General features: G+C 39.6%; 2 protein-coding genes and 1 long non-coding RNA gene across 4 annotated transcripts in view; 1 reads left to right on the top strand and 2 right to left on the bottom strand.

Annotated features, from left to right (window-relative positions):
* Positions 1–270, bottom strand: part of LOC127570201 (tyrosine-protein phosphatase non-receptor type 3-like) — a 143986-nt gene extending 143716 nt beyond the window's left edge. The window contains 1 exon segment of the mRNA XM_052015470.1: positions 209–270. The gene's annotated coding sequence lies outside the window, so the exon portion shown is untranslated.
* A 700-nt stretch (positions 271–970) lies between these two features.
* Positions 971–15680, top strand: LOC127570206 (uncharacterized). Its single transcript, XR_007956320.1, has 2 exons — positions 971–1197; positions 13072–15680. It is a non-coding gene; the product is annotated as an uncharacterized LOC127570206 (long non-coding RNA).
* A 150-nt stretch (positions 15681–15830) lies between these two features.
* mocos (molybdenum cofactor sulfurase) overlaps positions 15831–20617 on the bottom strand; it is a 101538-nt gene continuing 96751 nt past the window's right edge. For both annotated transcript variants that reach the window (XM_052015471.1, XM_052015472.1), the window contains one exon: positions 15831–16189. The gene's annotated coding sequence lies outside the window, so the exon portion shown is untranslated. The remainder of the gene's footprint in view (positions 16190–20617) is intronic.

The raw sequence follows: 20617 nt of genomic DNA, 5'->3' as shown, positions 1-20617 counted from the left end.
CACGTTTTTCCATTGGGACAGACCAATTTATATTTGACAGGCCAATATTCAAGACAAACTAAATTTCAAGCAAGTTATCTTAGCTTAACTTTTCACGTGTTTACACTTTTCAACATTCGCCATTGCTAATTACCAAATGTCCAACAATCAACTGTCTTTGTAAACAACCATTTCACTATCCTGTATGTAGGCTGCCTCATTCACTCACTTCCATCCCTTTTCTTCACACTTTGTAACTTCAATGCAATTCCTGTGTTTACATCGTGGACATTTCTGGTTTCACTTTGCTCGTGCCAGGAGGGCACGTACTTTCCAAAATAACCAATCCACAAGAGTGGGCACATCCTCTTCCTCTAGGGCTCCTTGCATTTGCCTGCTCCCGTACCACTCACGGACAAATCGGCTGGTCTGTTTCTCTGTCAGGACTCTTATAACATACAAATACTGATCTTCAACAAATAAAATAAAATCAGATTCAAGTTTAGATTGACTGTCCCCGATTGCTGCCCCCCAGATGAGTGAATAACTTGCATTTACGTTGCTGCTCTTGGGCACTGGCCCATTGCACTATCACGCGAGTATGGATGTGTTCTGGACTTGAACAGATTGACTGCTTCCCACCTTCCTTTATGTATCACTTTACCTGCATCGTTATTTTTTGCCCTTCCCAATCCCTGTAAATATTAATACGATGCTGCGCGCGCACCGAGTCCACCTTCACCTCCTCCCACTGTACTTTGACCACGCACTCCCAAAGTACAGGAACAGCAGCTTGTCGTCGTTTAACTTCAGCGATGACAGCTCATTCTGAGGAAGCCTCAAACTCCCTACCTTCGCCTTCAAGGAGCCGCTCCTCCTCTGCCAGCCGCTATCGGTGCTGCTGTTCCTCTTCTCTACCAGTGCCACGCCGCTACTGTAACTCTCATGGCAAAGCTCGGCAGCAGGTGTGCGACGTCACTCCCCCACCCCCCCCCCCTCTCTCTCCTCCCCCGTCTCTCCCAACTCTTCACTCCCGTCAACACTCGGGAGCGCGCGGCTCCTCCCAACCGTCGGCGGCCGCGCCGGCCCCGGGCGCATGCGCGCGGAGGTGTGGCGCTGCTCCGTCCAATTGTAGGTGCGAGGAACAGCAGGGGAGAGGTAATTCTGCTGCACCTCAGCTTCGACAGACCTTGCTCGACAGTGTACCGTTGCCGTACTGTGAGTGTGCTTAACTTACTTTCTGGTTGCTTCTGCACAACAGGCAATTGTCATCAAAAATGTGTACGCAGTGTTGTGATGCGCACAGCAAGATCTCACAAATAGGAGTGAAGTAACTGACGGGTTGGACGTCAGCTTTCCTATATGTTTAGCTCTTGCTTTAATTCTTTCTTTGGCATACCAGAATCGAGAATTTCCAGACTGGGATATTTATTCAGTACATTGATGTTAATTACATATTTTTTTCAATTACCCTTCCCAACATCCAACGTAAGTCATATTTACGTATTTTAAGCACACTTAGAACATAAATATTTCAAATTATACATTCAACTTATTTAGTAATAAACAAGGAATTTTATTAGTCCAACGCTTATTATTGTTTTCATTATCCTTTGTGTAATTGTGATATTCCAATGGCTGTATTATTATGTGAGCTAATATCAGGTGAAATGAACACAAAGCAAAAGCGTATAAAGCCATATTAGATCTTAGAGAAATGTCTTACACCATACCCTGGGACTGTGACCATTCGTTCCAGACAACAAAGCCAGGGAAACATCCTTCCTGTATCCTGCTTATCAAGCCCTATGAGAACTTCGTACATTTCAATTAGACCTTCCATTTTTCTGAACTTTAATGAATACAGGCACAATGTTTGTTTCCTTTGACAATCCTGCCATCCCAGGATTCAGGCTGGTGAACCTTCGTTGCTCTCCCTCTCTGGCAAGTTCAGTAAAATTCTGATAATTTGCTATCTAAATGTTTGAAAATCCTGATGGTTCAGCTTCTGGCTTACCTGGTTCTGATTCCCTTTTAAACTCATTGAGACCCTGTTCCCATGCTCATTGAGTTGGGTGGAAAATTTATTATACTACTGTGTACTGTATAAAAATGTAAAGTAAAAGGAAAGTTGGTGTAGTAATATGAGTAATTTCCAATAGTCTGTCATCACCAGAGTCCTAAGGATGCTGGATTATTAGAGTTTTAATGTGTATCTTAGGTGGGGAGACCAAGAGTGCTCCTCTTTGGTGAACAACACATGAAGGAAGCACTGAAGGTAGCAAGTGTGCAGAATGTATTTTGCATGTCACCATGGAAAAACTTGATTTCACTGGCTGACCTGCTAGAATCTGAAGGACGTAGCTGCCGGATTGAGCATGCAGCAGATGCTGACTGAATTAAAGTGAGGTATAAACCTACGCCACAACAGCATTAGTAAGTGTATACATGTGGGGACAGAGTCTCGTCTTGACACTGAGGATGCTCTTCATTGGGCAATGAGGTGTTTCCATTGTGCTAAATAGTTTAGACTCAGATCTGATCTGGAAGCTCAAAATTGGGGATCCATAGGTATGGTAGACCATCAGTAGAAGAGATACAGTCCACCGCAATCTGTAACTTCATGGCCTGGCATATCCCACAAACTACCATTAGAATCGTGCCAAGGCAGCAACTCTGGTTCAAGGAGGAGTGCAGTAATCATGTTGGGAGCAGTTTAGATCTAGTTGGCAACCTGGCAAACCTGCAACACAGGACCAAATTCATGCTAGACAGCAACAGACTGAGTTGAGTAATCCCACAACAGACCAGATTATAACTTTGTACTCCTGCCCATATCTGTTCAAGAGAGATGGTGGACATCTGGAGTGATAAAACAAACTTCTAGAGGACTCAGTGGGTTAGGCATCTGTGGAGGCAGAGGGATGGTCAGGATTTTGGGTCCAGACCCTGCATCTGAACTGAAAGTGTAGAGGGGAGATAGCCAGCCCAAAACAGGTGAGAGAGAGGGGTGAGGTAGGGCTTGGCAGGCAATTTGGTTGGAACCAGCTGAGAAGGGTGATGATGGGTAGATGAAGCCCGGTGGGCAGAGGGAAGAGGTGGAGTTGTGAGACAGCAGCTGGTGGATGACAGATAAACAAATAAGAGAAAAAAAGAAAGGCAGATGGAGCCAAGTGGTGGTAAGGAGGAAGGTGGAAAGGAGAGACAGAGCCTGGAAGGTGATAAGTTGAGACACAAGGAGGCTGCAGATGCTGGAACTTGATAAATAAGGAAGATGATAAGTGGAACCAGATATGTAAGAGATGATGGGCAGATAAAACCGGTTGGGGCAGGGGAACAAAACTAGATAATGGGGAAGGACGATCAAAATAGTCTGTCTGCAATAGCCGTCTTGGGCTCCCAGTCACATGCCACTTCCTATTCTTACCCTGACGGATCTGTCCTTGATCTTCTCCACTGCCAGGGTGAGAGGAAACACAAACACCAGAAGAACAACACTTCATATTTCCACCTGGATAGTCTACAACCCAATGGTATGAACATTGAATTTTCCAATTTCGGGTAACTCACAACCTCTGCATATCTTTCTCTGAGTCCCCACTCTAACAGAAGTCAGGCTTCAGCCAACTTAGTGATGTCAAGAAACAACTGAGGGCACTAAATATCCCAAGACATTAGAACATTCCAGAGCTGAATGCACCATTGGCTGAGCTGTTCTAAATTAAATACACTACTAGTAACTACAGTAAAACTCTGATAATCCACTGTCCAACCATTCAGAAATCTTGATCATTCAGAAATCAAGCTCACAAGATGATGCTCGCAATTTCTACTTGCCAGGTCCCCAGATCCTATGCTTCCTTGCTACTCACTGAATTCCATGTTTCCATGCTCTGTGATCAGTCACTGGAGTCCTGGTTCCTGCGATTCCCATACAGTTACCAGGGCCCCAGTTCCCATGTTCCCCATCCATTTGCTGGGGCCCCAATTCCCACAATCACTTTCCACTCACTGGAGCCTTGGTTCCTGGTTTGCTTACACTCGCCAGGGCCCTGGTTCCCATGTTCCCTTCCATTCATTGGGGCCCCAGCTCCCGCATTCACTTCTACTTGCTGGGGCCCCAGTTCCCGTGCTCCTTTAAGACTGTTTTGTTCGTTGAAATGTTATTGTGTAACATCTTTTTTTAAAATGTTAATTAAAAATACAATAGAGTATTAGAACAATGCATTCCATAGTCCAGAAAATCTGCTAGTCTGGCACTACCAAAGTTCTGAATGCGCTGAATTAATGGAGTTTTACTGTAGCTGGTATCCATTACCTGGCACCCTGATGTGGAAATATATTGCAATTCCTTCACTGTGATCGAGTGAAATTCTGGGAACTCCCTACCCAACAGCATTGTGTGAGTACTTTCAGAAGAAGGATGGCCTAGTACTCGGGGGTAATTAGGAATACTAGTTTTTCTGGTAGCACCCATGTACCAAATGAAGAATGGAAATAATGTGCTCTAATAATATGATTATGATTCTCGTGGTTGAGAGAGACAGGAAGGCTCTTCAACTTTCTTCAAACATCCACTTGGAACTGACAAAGATTTGATTTTAATATATGTTTAAAAGGTCAGTGCCTTCAGCAATCCAATATTATATCAATCCTAACTGTAGTGTTGGTTGACAATGAATTCTAGTCAATGTGTTAAGTTGTACTAATGTACTCTTTGGAATTGCCATGTTTCAGGCAATTTCTTTTCCCATTAGGATGCAGACTAGGGATTCCTAAAAACATATAGACAGTCACTCTTTATCCCCTCTGCTTTCCACTACTAATAAAAAGATTGCTGCCAATTTTATTAGACAAAATGCAATTAACAGAAAAATATAAAGAAAGAGATAAGAAAGGCATATTTGCCTTCATCGGTTGGAGTGTCGAGTATAAAAGTCGGGAAGTCATGTTGCAGTTGTATAAGACTTTGGTGAGTACTGTGTGCAGTTCTGGTTGTGATTACAGGATGAATGTGGAAGCTTTGGAGAAAGTGCAGAAGAGGCACACCAGGATGTTGCCTGGATTAGAGAGTATTAGTTATAAGGAAAGGTTGGACGGACTTGGAGTGTTTTCTCTGGAGCATCGAAGGCTGAGGGGCAACCTGATAGAAATATATAAAATTATCAGAGGCATAGCTAATGTCTTTTTCCATGTGTGGAAGTGTCAAATACTAGAGGGCATAGCTTTAAGGTAAGAGGGGAAAGCTTAAGGGACATTTATAAACGTATAAACATTACAAAGCAAGTTTTTTTGCACAGATAGTCATAGGTGCATGAAACGTGCTGTCAGGGGAAGTAGTGGAAGCAGATACAATTGCAGCTTTTAAAAGGCATTTCGAAAGACACATGTACGTGCAGGCAATGGATGGATACAGACCAGATGCAGGCAGATGGGATTAGTTTGGCATCATGGTCAGTACAGTGGGTCGAAAGACCTGTTTCTGTGCCCTATTTTTCCATGTTCTCAAATTAATAAAACTGAAAATAATTTATTTTTTCAATATATTTTGCAAAATTAGACAATACAATTCACAAGAAGTTGCAGTTAATTTTAAGAGGATAGAACAGTTAGCAAAATACCTTTGCATGAATAAAAATTAAATGAAACATGATTTTATATGTTGAGCCAACTGGCAAATGAATGTTACAATGGAATCCTGCTATAATAGAATAATAATATAGTTAAGAATGAAAATCTGCAATTCAGAAGTAATGTCACTTTTATCTCCAAATCTATTGAGCTCTCATGTACACAAACACATAAAATGTTTCAGCAAGTATCCTGTGGCAATTTGGCTTTTTTTTCCTCACCCATGGTAGTTATTTTCTCAGGTTTGTAACAAACAGGAAACACCCATAGTGCAAAAATTAAAGAAAATAAAAGGCAATGTAAAACCAAACGTACTGATTAGGCAATACAGTGGTAATCCTGCATATTAAAAGTAAGGAATTTGTAGCAGGAAGGAAAGACTGAAGGAGATAAAGGAAAAAAATAGCCATTCTACAAAGGAATAAATCAAGTGGTAAATATTTATTTTTACATTGGGATGATGAGAAAAGAGGATAAGCTTGTGAGTCTGGATTCCCTTAGCCTCATCAGCAGACTCGGAATCCACTGAACTGAATTGGAAACAAATAATCTTTGACTAAAAAGGACTGCCTAAGAAGAAGAGAACGTAAAACATACAAATTTTTGGCCAGCCTTTTGGTCATTTTGTGACTTAAGTTTTGACTGAAAACTTCACAGGATTGCCTCGGAATGTTAAATATTCAATGTAAATGAAAATTGATGTTCACAATGCATCTTCCAAATATACCATTATTTTAAATATGAATGAGTTATCATCAGGTAAGTTAGAAACTTGACTAATTCTGTGGAAGTGAATTCTGAAGTGCATTAAGTTATCAGCCTGTTTAAAAAAAAACCTTTAAAAATAGAATGTTCTGTGCCCCAGAGGCCAACTGCTGAGAATGGGTGAGCAGAAGGATCGGCAGCAGAACTTGTTCCCTGGAAGTCATGTGATCTGAAGGATGTGCATTTTTATTTAAACATAACCCTGAACTTTCTTTGGAGCTCAAAATCGAGTTCTGTTCCTCCTGACACACAATGCAATGATTAAAAAACTAGAAGCTACCGTCCTGTGCCTCTGGTGGCCTGATATTCTTCACTGTTGGATGGGCTTGATAAGAAACATATTGCCACTTCTGCCACTTGTTATGCTTTGCACTTGAATCTCACTGGTGATGCTGTGACCTAACATGGATATGTCGAAAGGGATTTTGAGATTGGCCTCACTTGATCATGAGAGCAGTTAAAACCCAGAATCTGTGAACTCTGGGATATTCTAGCCTGGCTAAGTTCATTGAATGATTTTAACTGCTTATCCACTGCATGGATAGGGATAAAATCATTCCCAAATAACTGTAAATTAGTATCTTTTAATGTGACTTGCCGTGATGATTCTCGAAAGAATGATATGTTCTGCCTGCTTAAAAGAGGGCAGTAAGCTTCTTGGTTAAAATGTCTTGTATCTGATGAAAACGAGACTGCAGATGCAGTAATCTTGAGAGAGAAAAAATGTTTTCTTGTGTCTGGCGAATGCTGCTTGTACAGTTAGTTTGGTTGTACAGTGGTAGAAAACATTTGCATCTTGAAGTCATTGAGCATGTTATCATTTTATTGTTTTCCAATGATGACCTCTCTAATGAAAATTATAATTTATTTTTAGTGAATGATAAGATGTAGCAATAGGAACATTGAAGCTGGTAAATATACATTATTTTCAATTTTATGAGCAGCTCAGCAGATCATAGGCTGTGACATCAGAAACCAGGCAGCGATTCCAAATAATCAGGCAGTAATTGCTTCAACTTGCATCTTTATTACATAAAAGAGGTTAGGAGAATGGAAATGAATCAGCGACCGACAGTTTATGAGTCAGATTCTCGCAGTTTTATTTTAGACACTCTTCAGTGTAAGGCTGAGAAGTAAAACTAGCAGGAATCTGCAATGGACACTCACCTGACACAGGAAAATTGCAACAAAAAGTACTAAAGGAATGGAAGTTCTCTTGCAATAATTATAGCGCCATGATGGCAGTGGGGGAACAAAAAAAATAGGAGCAGGAATAGGTTATTTGGTAGATCAAGCCTACTCCACCATTTAACAAAATCATGATTGATCTTCCACCTCAACACCATTTTCCTACTGTTTGTTTTTGACTTTTATTACAATATTCAGAAACATATTGATCTGTTTTGTAGACAATAAATTACTCAGCTTCCACAGTACCCTAACTATAGAATTCTAAAGATTTACTGCCCTCTGAGTGAATAAGTTTCTCCTCATTTCTATTTCTTTTTCTTGCATACCACACACCATAGAAAACCTACAGCACAATACAGGCCCTTCGGCCCACAAAGTTGTGCCGGACATGTCCCTACCTTAGAGATTACTAGGCTTTACCCATAGCCCTCTATTTTTCTAAGCTTCATGTACCTATCCAAAAGTCTTTTAAAAGACCCTATGGTATCTGCCTCCACCACCGTTGTCAGCAGCCCATTCCACATACTCATAACTCTCTGAGTAAATAACTTACCCCTAACATCTTCTCTGTACCTACTCTCCAGCACCTTAAACCTGTGTCCTCTTGTGGCAACCATTTCAGCCCTGGGAAAAAGCCTCTGACTATCCATACGATCAATGCCTCTTATCATCTTAGACACTTCTTTCAGGTCACCTCTCATCCTCCGTCGCTCCAAGGAAAAAAGGCTGAGTTCACTCAACCTGTTTTCATATGGCATGCTTCCCAATCCAGGTAACGTCCTTGTAAATCTCTTCTGCACCCTTTCTATGGCTTCCGCATCCTTCCTGTAGTGAGGTGACCAGAACTGAGCACAATACTCCAAGTGGGGTCTTACCAGGGTCCTATATAGCTGCAACATTACCTCTCGGCTCCTAAATTCAATTCCACGATTGATGAAGGACAATACACCGTATGCCTTCTTAACCACAGAGTCAACCTGTGCAGCTGCTTTGAGCATCCTATAGACTCAGGCCCCAAGATCGCCCTGATCCTCCACACTGCCAGGAGTCTCATCATTAATACCATATTCTGCCATCATATTTGACCTACCAAAATGAACCACTTCACACTTATCTGGGTTGAACTCCATCTGCCACTTCTTAGCCCAGTTTTGCATCCTATCTATGTCCCTCTGTAACCTCTGACAGCCTTCCACACTATCCACAACACCTCCAACCTTTGTGTCATCAGCAAACTAACTAACCCATCCCTCCACTTCCTCATCCAGGTCATTTATAAAAATCACGAAGAGTAAGGGTCCCAGAACAGGTCCCTGAGAAACATCACTGGTCACCGACCTCCATGCAGAATATGACCCGTCAACAACCACTCCTTGCCTTCTGTGGGCAAGCCAGTTCCGGATCCACAAAGCAATGTCCCCTTGGATTCCATGCCTCCTTACTTTCACAATAAGCTTAAGAAATTACATAACTCACAAGAAGGATAGTCAGGGGTAATTAGACTGTAAAAGTTATACTTCTGAATGGACACTGATTTACCATCTACCAACACCTTCATTTTCAAACTTTACTTGTTTTTAAACTATTCATGATTTCCCCCCCATCACTAACCTCTCCCTGGCCTTCAACCCTCCGAGCTATCTCTCCTGAATTCAGGCATCGGAATCATCCACAAATAGACTTGTTTCACCACTGGCAACCAAGCCTTCAGCTGGTGAGGGGCAAGGCTGCTCCAATCCTACATGACCCTCCACATAACCAGCCTCTGACCACACCCACACATCTGCTATTACAATGCTGTCACTTGATGTGCTACATAAATGTAAGTGACTTTTAATGACTGCTTCTCCAACACTGTGACAGGCACGGTCACTTATCCCAGGACACTGCCCACACAAACTCTGGGCTGATCCTGTCCACTGACTTACCGTGCACATGTGACTGCTGAAAGCTTTTCCCAGGAGCAAAATGGAAATTCCCAGCAACCTTATTGACCTCCATTGTTTGTACATTAGTGACTGAAACAGTGACTACTTGAAATCTACAAAGCACACCACAGGAACTTTCCTAAGATGCTTCTGCAACACTTCCCAAACAGCCTACATCATTTACCATCAGATCAAGGGCAGCAGGTGCATGGAAACACCACCTTATCAATGTCATTCAGAGTCAAACACTATCCTTGGTCATATATTCTTGTTCCTTTATTGTCACTAGTTCAATGTTCAGGAATTCCCTACCTAACAGTACCTTGGGAGTATTGTCATGAACTGGCTCAAACAGTTGTAGAAATCAGCCTACTATTCCTCCCACGACCACCTGCTCAAGGACAATCGAGAAAAGGCAATGTATGCTTGTCTTGCAAACACTAGTTCACATCCTTTATAGGAATAATAAAACAAATTCTCGTTGAGCTATGTTAACTAAAAGTGATACCAGTGGCCTTCACTTTTACAAAATTAGTCTAATTAAGCTTTTCTAAGACATAACCTATCAGACTGACTTCCATACAGATCCCTCAGAATACTCCAAGCTTCACAGTTTTAAGCCATCTATCAGAATGAAGAAATATCTTTCCATTTCAGTCCTAGACAGGCAACCCTTTAGTTTGGTCCACTAATATGTTATGTGACTCAATCTTTGCTCATGTGATACTCTCAGTATTTGTTGCCCATTCCTAATTCATCTTGAGTGAGTGTTTCATTTGGCTATTTCAGAGGGCAGTTATCACTCTGGATCTGGAGTCATGTGTAGGCTTAACTGTGTAAGGAATACAAAGTTCACCACACTGTTCCAAGGGGAGAGTAGTCACCATCCTCTAAGTGAAAGGTCAGTTATAAATGAGGAAATTACTGGGGCATGTAACAGGGATTACACAATAATCATGGAGCACTTTAATCTACATATAGACTGGGTAAATCCAGTTTGTGCTAATAATGTAGAGGATGAATTCTTGCAATATATAGAAGCTGAATTTCTAGATTGGTATGTTGAGGAATCAGTTAGGGGATATCTATTTTAAGCATACAAGAAATGATTAATTAATCTTGTTGTGAGGGTCCTCCAAGGAAAGTAACCATAATATGATAAAAAATCTTAAAACTTAAGATGCTGGAAATCTGAAATAAAAGCAGAAAATACTGGAAACAGCTCATCAGGTTAAGCAGCATCAGTGGAAAGAGAAACGGGGAAATCACACCCCCCCATGTTTTCTGCAAGTTAAAACTAACGTTTTTCTCTCACCCTCAGTTCTGACATAGGGTCTTCAACCTGAAATATTAACTTTTTCTCTTTCGAGAGATGTTGCCCAAACTGCTGAGTTGTTGAAAGCATTTTCTGTTTTTAGCCTAGATGGTGGGGTAAAAAACATACCCTTGATAGTGGGTCATGAAAAAATGTTCCCAGAAATAAAGAACAAGGGTCCAGGGAAAATGAAGAAGTTAAATAAATTAATATTAATAGAAATAAATGAGGTTAATGAGCTTGAAATGTGAAATCCCAAGGACAAGAGTTCTGAAAGAGGTAGCTATGAAGGTAATGAATGCTCTGGTTATAGTCTTCCAAAATTCTATAGGTTTCTTGAATAGTTTCTATATATTGCAAATGTGATCCCACAATTTAACAAAGGAGATAGAGATTATAACAAGATATCTGGACGTGGAGAGGAAGCATCCAGGGTTAACTTGCATATTCTGATATAAAAATACACCATAAAACAAAGTATAATTGTCCCAAAGTTAGACTTGGCTTGTATAGCTGAGCTAGAAGACTCAGCAGGATGAATAAGGGATAAAGAGTCACTGGAATGTTCTTCTAAACTCTCTGCACTGGAGATCGCAGGATTGTAGCAGTCTTTATAGCAACTCCATGACAATTAGGGATCTGGATAGCATAAGGATACTTAGAGCAACATAGATGAAGATTGATATATTTGGAGTCAATAGTATATGCCATGTTTTCTTGGAACATGGTACTTTGGGGAAATGGATCTGTTTCCAGGACAAAAGGTGCCTAAAGGAAAATGGAAAAGCAATAATGGGTCTTTCCTGAGCTGAAAGCCTTGTTCCCAAGACAGTTAATTTCTGCAGAGGTACAGGGAGAGGTGAGAAGTCTCTAAAGCTACAAGACACTGAGTTCCTCCAGCGCCTCGTGTATTGCTCCAGATTCCAGCATCTGCAGTCTCATGTCTCCATCCAAGTGTTCTGCTGTGTCTCTTAGGAAGAACTTGCCCTCTGGCAAGTTAGCAATAGTGCTGCCATTTCCCTCTGCCCTGATTACAGTATGCTTATGCCAGGAATTTCATCACACTCACATCCCATCTCTATACTATCCTCACTTGATGAACTGACCATCCTCCTATGTCATAAGAAAATTTAATATAATAATATAAACTTGTAAGTTTAGAGTCTCGCACGTTTTTGAAGGATCCTATCAAGAAATTTGTCAGTAATGTGCCATTTGGGTACTTTAACAGCCCTTGTATTTTTCAGAAAGGGTTAGTTTAAAAACTCTGAAGCCAGGGCTGTTCATAATTATTCCCCATATCTTTCCCTCCACTGTATCCTTTGGGTCCAATCCTTTCTCCTGAAACCTAACCACTGTTGGTGTGGCAGAAAGCCTAATATTAATCTCTTCATTCAGGCAGGCTGTCTGTGGGAGGCATGCCCAATTTTTGCAGCTCACAGTGGGTATGCTGACAAGGCCTGAGAACTTGTTCCTGTCTAATCTTAGGCCTCTCTTCAGTTACATGGCAATTACAAAACACAAAGTCTGACCTCAAAATGTCTGTAAGCCAAAACCTGTCCTTTATTTTTAGCAATGAAAGATAGAAAGGGAGGAACTGGAAAACCAGTTTAATGAAGCCTCTGGAATTCAGCAGACAAATTTAACAACAGTATTAATGAAAACTTGTAAAAAAAAACTTGTAAAAATATGAAAGCCACTAAAGAAAGTTTTAATTCTTTCTAATTAAATAAGCATGTTTCTAATAGTTATATGATTAAAACAATGCCATTTTAGAGGCAATTAAGAGTTAATGGTCCTGATTTAAGGATGGTAGATTTCCTCCCCTTGAAGGACATTTGTGAAGCAGCTAAATTTTACCATAATCCAGTAGCTTTCTGGTCTTTCTTATTTCCAGATTATTACTCTGAATTTAAGTTTCACAGCTGCCTTAGTGGGATTTGAACTCAGGCCTCTGGATTACTAGTTCGCTATTCCAAAATTAGTAGAAACATATGAGATTAATGCAGAGGCTTGATTTTAGTGAATTCTATGCAATGTGGAAGTTAGGGATCAGAGCTGAAAGGTGTAAATGTCGTTGTGAAATCCAGGCATATTGTTCATTTAAGGCATTTTTCTAAGCTGATTTGCATTCTTTAATTTTTCTGCTGTAAATTGCTTCACCATTTTTCCAGTATGCTATGGAACCCTGTCCCCTCTTCTGCACAATTCTAAAGAAACTTTCAATCATATTTTACTACTTACATTTTGCTATTGTTGCAGGAAGGAAAGCAACAGAAAGAGGAGGCATTCGTCAGGAAGCAGATGATCTCCAGTCATCAATATCATCACAACAGAATCTGACAATCAAGTAGTTCTGTCATAGATGGGTCAAACTCCTGGAACTCCCAGGATTGTGTGTATACCCATACCTCAAGGACTGCAATGGTTTAAGAAGGTAGCTCGTCAATACCTTCTGAAGGGCAATTAGGGATGGACAATTAAATGCTGGTTCTGCTTGTGAAGCCAACATTCCTTGAATGAATAAAATAATCCTAAATCTCTTATCCCTTACCCTAAACCAATGCCCTCTGATTTAAGACACCTCTACTATGGGGAAAAGCTTCCTACCATCTATATTATCTCTGTTCTTCAATTTTGTACACCTCTATTAGACACCTCCTTCACTCCTAAGAAAACAAACCCAGCTTATCCAATCCCTCCATATAACTGAAATATTCCTTCTCTGGCAACATCCTGGAAAATCTCCTGTGTATCCTTTCCAATGCAATCACATCCTTCCTAGTGTGGTGGCCAGATTTAGACACAATACCCCAGCCGTGTCCTTACAAAAGTTTCATAAAATTGTACCATGACTTCCATGCTTTTATATTCTATGACCCAGCTAATGCAGGAAAGCATTTCCATGTGCCTTCTTCACAGTCTGATCTACCTGTGCTGCCATCTTGAGGGATCCTTGAATTTGTATATGGAGTATGTATTACCAATAATAGACCTCCCAATACGATTTCCACTCAACATAAAAATGCATTTGCAGAGGTGGCATCTCATAAAACAATGTGACTAATAAACTATTTCCACCATGGATCCTGTGCTGCATACAGGTTTAAAACTTTTATCCTTCTGTTTCTTTCCGGATGCCACTGCAAACACCAGCAATTTTAAATATGTGTAGAATTATATATCGCAAGTCACTGACACCATGTTTGCTAAAAGCCAGTTCAACCAACTTCAATAAAGAACTTGATAGGAGAATGACTAGAAAATGCAATCATACAGCGTGCAGGATTCCCCAAGATCCAAGGAGTCAATACTGCAACCACATGGTTGTGCACATTTCATTGAACCATGCTACCTTGTGTTATCAACATGATTCCATTTTCTTAGTCCAACTTGTTTGCCAATTGGTGCACTGCATCATACAAGTGTAATTGATTTTCCTTGCAATAGCCATAGTAAGTTTATTTCAAAGCTGTCCAAAGTGCCAACACTCTTTCTCCTGAGAGATGAAAAGTAACCTGCCTCACTTCTCACCGGGTGGATGATTCTGGACTGACGCCAGTGAAGGGAACAGTAGGTAACACTGTATGTTTTGACTTGTTGGACAAGCTGCATGAAAGTGAACCAGTATCTCCTGACAGGAGAGAAAGCTCACTAAAAGATTAAAATAAGCAAAAGTAGGAATTAGAAGAGCAAAATAGGGATTAGATTGAGGAGTACTTTGATACTTTTGCTTATTAGGTACTCCCAAATAAATCTCAACAGATTGTCAATCAATCCCACAATCCTAAAATGAACAAACTGCAACCTGATGTATATTTCGCACAATAGTAGCAACTGAGTAATGGTACCAGTTTGTGGTCTGAACTACATTTTTATGTTTATATTCAAGTACTTGCATGCCCTTCAAATCGTCCCAAAGGTCGATCCCAATTTGGCCCAGTGAACGTGCCACATTTCCAAAATTGGTGAATTCTCTTATTTGACTTGATCAAAATAGTTCCCAATACAGTAAAACTCCAATACTTCATTATCCTGTTGTTCAGAAATACTGATGGTTTGGCATCTTGCTCACTTTTTTCTGTTTCCTGCATTCTCTTTAAACACACAGTGACTCTGGTTCTTAACTCCTTTTTGACACAATCAATAAATGAATTCCTAATCATTAATAGAGGACAAAGTTTATAAATAGGTACTCTAGAAAAAATACCAAGGAGATTCACAGGGATGTTGGCAAGACTAGAGAAATTTCAGCTACAAGGGAAAGATCAGATAGGCCTGGGATTATTTCGTTAGGATCAGCGGTTACTGAAGTGAGATTTAACTGATGTATTAAATTATGAGCAGACCTAAATAGAGTCAATAGGAAGGATCTTATTTCCTTAATAGAGGTCATTAACCAATGGTTATTGATTTAAAATAATTGGCAGGAGGACTGGAGGGGTGTTGGCAAATTTTTTCAGCCAAAGAGTAGTGGGAATCAGGGAGTGACTGAAAAGTTGGTGGAAGCAGACACTCATTAATCTAATAAGTATTTGGCTTTAAACTTAATGTGCTGTAATCAACCCCTATCTGTAAGGCTACAGATGAAGTGCTGGAAAACTTGATCGGTATGAGCTGTGCCATTTTGGAGCTCCATGCTATAAGTAATGACTTATCTTAATTTCACACATTTAACACCAGTGGTAGTCCTTGATTAGCCAATGCATTTCTAAGATGTTCATAATTTTTTCCTCTGAATTTTAGGAATTTGTTCATAGATGACTTTAACCGTGGCATCCAGCTTAACCTGCTCTCCATCTTGATTAGGCATGTTGCTTCTGTTATCCTCCAGTCTTATATTGAAAGAGAATTAAAATCTGTTCACCTTCCCCTCCTGTCTGCTCCAAATTTCTTCAACAGCTTAATGTGCATGTGATGCAAATATACCTTTACATTATTTTCATGGTTCATTGCCACACAAACACATCTGCTTACAAACAGCTATATCTTTACTGTCAAAAAACAAAGTTATATCTCAAATCCTTAATTAGGTGCCATAATCTAAATGAGTGATGCAAGCTCATATTAGTAGTTTATCAGAGGAAATAAATGTTGGGTCATTCCCCCAAACAACCCACAAGTTTATCACAATGTGCTGCATTCTCAGACTTAATCAAACAGATCTTTGGTTAACCCAAGATTCTTGGGTGCTGGACTTTGGGTCATGCTCTTCTTTCCATCATGTTTTTGGGCATAGTCTTCTGTTGGGAAGCTAGCTGTCAGAATATTGACATAGCCGAGAGCAGTGTAGTGCAGTTCAGAAGCTCAGAACAAGTGAATGGCTGCGCTCACCGAATGCCTTTGAAAGCCATTGATGCCCTGCTAACTTCAAAATCACCTGTTAAGTTAAAAATAAATATGACAAGTTTTTTTAAAAAATGATCACAGAACACATACAATTGTATATAAACAATTAAAATATTTAAAACTGATGAAATTAAGTTTTAAAAGAAAACACATTTCCAGCAAATGATTTCTCCCATAAATTTGAAGGTGAATCCTGTAACTGCATGGAGTTTAACTTCGGGCAGATTTTCAGCATCTGCATTTTTTTGGTTTTGGATTGTATGGCTGTAATTCAGCACCTCATAAATACTGTTGTACAAGCTGAAAAGAAACCTCCGTGATCTGGGATCCACTTGACCTGTCCAGTCTATAAAAATTTGTCTCATTCCTTATCTTAACTGTGACTTCTCTCTTAAAATACTTCAAATTTAATACAAGATGATACTACCACTTATCACCAGTGATACATAGGACACAACTGCATGGACCGGATATACGTTGGAGAATTCTATCACTTTTCAAGCCGGTAAGGGATCTTGATCTGCAAGGCCATTGCTTAAACAAGGGGTGCTTAATGTACAATATTGTTAGAGCAAATGGCACACAGGATTTAATAACATTTGTTGATGCTCATAACTGATTTCTAAAGTATGCAAGCAGCTTTGAAAAGAGTAGTAGTTCTAGGACCATCTGAAGTGAAGCCACTAATAACAAAGGCTGTTAGCAATTTTTTTTGTCTCTTGAATACTCATTTCGATGTCATACAAGTTTGATCTCCATTCAAGTTACCTCAATGGGCAGGTTAGCTGATAATTTAAGTACAACTAAAAACAGAGGGAATTTCAGTATCTATTCACCAGCAGATCACAGATACAATTATGTTGTATTTTTGGGTTCAAGGACTTCACCAGAACCAGAATGTTGGCTGAACCCATAGCAATGGAAGCGTCATAACTTGCAACAGGCTCCTTAACAGCCCATACAAATGGAGATTAGATGTAAACTTGATATCGGGTTTCTCTACTTAAGCTAGCACATAGGCTCCTGTTACTGGTGAATAAACAGCAGATTAGAAACTTGGTAAGTGGTTTATTATTGTCACATGTACTAAGATACAGTGAAAAGCTTTTGTTTGCATGCCGTCCAGACAGATCATTCCATAGACCTAAGAGATTCTGCAGATGCTGGAATCTGGAGCAACATATTCTATATATGAGTATGTCTAGTTAGTAAAAAAGGAAGAAAAAAAAGCATAATATAGTGTTACAGTTACAGAGAAAGTGCAGGTAGACAAGTAAAGTGCAAGGGCCATGACGAGGTAGATTGAGCGATCAATAGTTCATCTTTAATGTATGAGGTCTATTCAGGAATCTTATAACAGCAGGATAGAAACTGTCCTTGAGCCTGGTAGTACATGTTCTCCAGCTTTTGTATCTTAAAAGATTTTGTAAATTGATCACACCATTTACAAAGTGTTCAGAGGAACACCACAAGGTGACAAGCTCGATCTATTAGATAACAGCAACTTCTATCTAAATAATGACTTTAACAAAGCAAAAATATCCCATGCAACCTCACAGCTGTGCTATCCAACTAACTAAAAAAAAAATTACATTTTTCATCCAAAGGTAGTCACATTTGGCAGCTATTTGATGGTTCTTTGACGTCTAGGCTAGTTACAGTAGATTGGAGGAAGACTTATTTCCCAATGTTAAGGAAGTTGGCCTGTTCATTCAACATTTTAGTAGGGAAGATATTGGAAAGCTTTACAAGTGATGTGATTTAGAGTCACTGAGAGTTCAATAGTTATTCGAAAACCTGAGTTCCTAGCACACGATTTAGAAAGTGGAGGTGCTATTCAGGAAGTGATTGAATTAATGGATTATAATATTCTTATGAATGCCTTGAATTCAGAAAAGCTTTTAATAATTTGTTACCTAGACAGCAGCTCTGAACGATTACATTATTTGAGATTAGCAATCAAATATTATGCATGATGAGAACTGGCTGCAGGTTTTAGACAGGTTTGTTATCAGTAAGATTATAACTTTAGTAAAACCAATTTGCTCCTGAAAGATTCTGTACCAGAATCATTATTTATAGTCAGTACTCATGACTTAAATGAGTACAAACTTGGAATCGTTCGCAAGTAGATAGTTCAATAATGCATGCATCAATTACATAAAAGAGCAAGCAGCAGATAGTTACATCACTGCCTGCTACAGAATGAACAGGTTCAGATTAATTATGTGCCATGATTCCTTTCCTGCTCTTGGAGCAAGCCAATTTCTCACATATTACTTCCTCTATTCTAATTCAATCTTTGCTTGGCACATTGGATTTTAAGTTAAGGAAATCAGAACAGGTAAAAGAACATTAAACATCTGTCTTATTTAATAACCTTTCAAATTGATTTGCTTTTCTTAAATAAGGGGTTTTCGAGAAGGAAAATAGAAGCTGCTTTGTGGATGTGGCATTTATTTATTTTTGTCACTTTATGTCTTGCACTGTACTGCTGCACAAAACAACAAATTTCATGACATACGTCAGTGATAATAAACCTGATTCTGATCCATTTCTATCTTTTCCAAGGGAAGGAAAAAAGCCAAATGATAACAAAATCCCAGCACTTGGAAATAGCTTTGAAATTGCAGCAGTTGACAGCCTGGGTGCCAAATGTGTGTTTCTTTAAAGATCCTACTACATCAGAGCCCTGTTGTTGTCAAGTCACATAATGGGTGAAAGAGGGGCACCAGCGATGTGCGTTCAGTGCTGGCCTCAGTGTTGTCTGTATGGAGTTTGCACACTTTTCTTTTGACTGCGTGGGCTTCCTTGGGATACTCATTTTCCTCCTACATCTCTAAAGTTGTGTGGGTTGGGAGATTAATTGGCTACTGTAGATTGTCCCTTGTGTGTAGGTGAGTGGTAGAATCTGGTTGGGGGGGGAATGAGAATGTGGGGAGAATAAAAAAACAGGGTTCATGTAGGATTAGTGTAAATGGGTGGTTGATGGTTGGCACAGACTTGGTGGGCTAAAAGGTTTGTTTCTGTGCTTTATCCAGGACTATTTCACAAAGTTTAGGAAGGTCACTTTAGAAATGTATATTTTGTGTGCAGAAATCATCATATTCTAAAGATTCTTCCAAAATGACAATGACCCAAGAGGCACATTCCAACACAACTTGATTATGCACTTCCAACTGTTCTAAACAGCAGTCTAAACCACAACAAGAAAAAGACCTTCTGCAATGAAATATCATAACTGCCATTATATCAATTGCAAGATTCATTATCTATGGTAAAATGAAGCCCCATCCAAAGCACAGACACTGAAATACTATAAGAAACCTGCCAATGAAAATGTGTGAAAATCAAAATAAAACTGAAGATACCGGAAAATCTGAAATAGAGACAGAATTTGCTGGACACACTCAGCAGACCCATAGAAAGAGAAACAGACCTGAAATTTTAATTTCTTTCCATGGATGCTACTAACCTGCTGATTGTTTCCAGAATTTTCTGTTGTTATCATCACTGACATTGTACGCTTCTACTTAGAACTGGAAAGTACCATGCCAGCTTGGGACTATTTCAAGAACATTACTTGCCATAATGCCGTCCTCAAAATCACTTAAATATTGTGAATGGCACCAACTCCATTCAGTAAGAAGGACTCTTCATTAATTAATATTAGAACACGGCAAAATAGCTTTCATGGGCCCATGGCAAAACAGAGGGTAGTGCATATATGGAACGAGCTGCCAGAGGAAGTGGTAGAGATGAGTATAATTACAATATTTAAAAAGACATTTAGATAGGTACATGGATAGGAAAGGTTTATAGGGATATGGACCAAATGCAGGCAAATGAGCATCTTGGTCAGCATAGACAAGTTGGGCTGAAGGGCGTGTTTCTGTACTATATAACTATCACTCTGTATGCAAAGATGCAGTTACATGTATATGTGAACCTACAATCTTGAGAACCTAGTCCAAAATGTGTTATATGTTTAGAGAATGATGTATATAAAAAAAGGACCTCTTCTTGTGAGGTCAAGGTAGACTCTTGACCTCACAATCTACCTCGTTATGACCTTGCACTTTATTGTCTACCTGCACTGCACTCTCTCTTCTGCATTCTGTTATTTTACCTTGTACTACCTCAATGCACTGTGTAATGAATTGATCTGTATGAACGGTATGCAAGGCATGTTTTTTCACTGTACATCAATACAAGTGACAATAATAAACCAATTCCAATTCCTCATGCCAAAAGAGAGGTTAGGAATGAACAGTTATCAGTTGTACTGCATTAGGTCAGCGCAAGGATAATGTCTACTTCAAAAAGTCACCTAATCTACAAATTTGTAAAATAGGAAATTCCAAAATCAATTATTGCTAAGTGACGAGTATTCTATCTCGCTGCCTACATTTATGCTTGGTTCTGTGGAGATTTGCTTTGGAGATTACCTTGGAAATAT

Source organism: Pristis pectinata, chromosome 5 (genome assembly GCF_009764475.1).
Source record: "Pristis pectinata isolate sPriPec2 chromosome 5, sPriPec2.1.pri, whole genome shotgun sequence".
NCBI classification, from domain to species: Eukaryota; Metazoa; Chordata; class Chondrichthyes; order Rhinopristiformes; family Pristidae; genus Pristis; species Pristis pectinata.
Note: the sequence above shows the minus strand (reverse complement) of the source record. Positions and strands in the feature narration are given on the sequence as shown.